The sequence below is a fragment of the Corvus brachyrhynchos genome, unplaced genomic scaffold, assembly GCF_000691975.1.
Source record: "Corvus brachyrhynchos isolate BGI_N302 unplaced genomic scaffold, ASM69197v1 scaffold22, whole genome shotgun sequence".
In the NCBI taxonomy this organism is placed as follows: domain Eukaryota; kingdom Metazoa; phylum Chordata; class Aves; order Passeriformes; family Corvidae; genus Corvus; species Corvus brachyrhynchos.
In genome coordinates, this window is record NW_008238355.1 from 208,557 (window position 1) to 209,355 (window position 799).

The following is a 799-nucleotide window of genomic DNA, read 5'->3' on the forward strand; positions in this document are numbered from 1 at the left end:
GGTGGGGGACTCCGTGCCCGGCCCCTAAGTGCCCGGGGCCCCGGGCTGGGGGCAGGAGGCCGATCCCCACAGCGGGGCTACTAGCCCAGTGCCTTGTTCCCGCAGGACTGGAGCCGGACTTCCCCACGCAGCAGAAGCCCGCGGCCGCACAGGAAAAGTGAGCGGCCCCATGCCCGTGTCCTCCCGGGGACACCCCCTGTCCCTCCCCCGCGCAGCAGGGCCCGGTCTCAGCCTTGCTGGGGGCTGTGCATCCAGCTGTGAGCCCCAGTCTGTGCCTGGGGGGTGGCAAGCTGGGCCACCGCCACTGACCCCATCTCTGTTGACCCCATCTCTGCCCTCCCCACAGCTTCCAGAGAACGATGCCGGCCTTTGGGAAAGCACTCAAAGAGTAAGTGGAGGGTGTCTGTCCCTGCCGCAGGACATGAATGCCGGGCAGTCCCCGTGTCCAGGCTGTCCCTGTCCCACAGCCAAAAGCCAGGCTGTTCCCAGTGCCCCTGCTGGGGTCCCGCTCAGGCCGTTGGTGTTTCCTCAGTGCCTGGAGGTGGTTTTGCCCCAGGTCCCTTTGGGGAGCTGTGACAGCCCCGGGGGCGAGGGGGCGTCTCACCCCACCCTGAGGGTCTAGGGGCAAGAGGTGACAATGGCAGAGGGGTGGGACTCAGCGGCCCGGGGCACCTGCTGTCATTTGATCCTTTCTTCTGCCGGCTCTTGCAGAAGGAAGCTCCTTCGGCAGAGGATGCACTCGTTGCCGGTGAGTGCTGGAGGCTGTGCAGGGCTGAGCAGAGCGAGGCAGGATCCTGCC

The 799-nt window shown here is 67.1% G+C and overlaps 1 long non-coding RNA gene across 1 annotated transcript; it reads left to right on the forward strand.

Moving 5' to 3' along the window:
* Nucleotides 1-6: 6 nt before the first annotated feature.
* Nucleotides 7-793, forward strand: LOC108446981. Its single transcript, XR_001862326.1, has 3 exons — nucleotides 7-157; nucleotides 347-388; nucleotides 712-793. It is a non-coding gene; the product is annotated as an uncharacterized LOC108446981 (long non-coding RNA).
* Nucleotides 794-799: the final 6 nt, after the last annotated feature.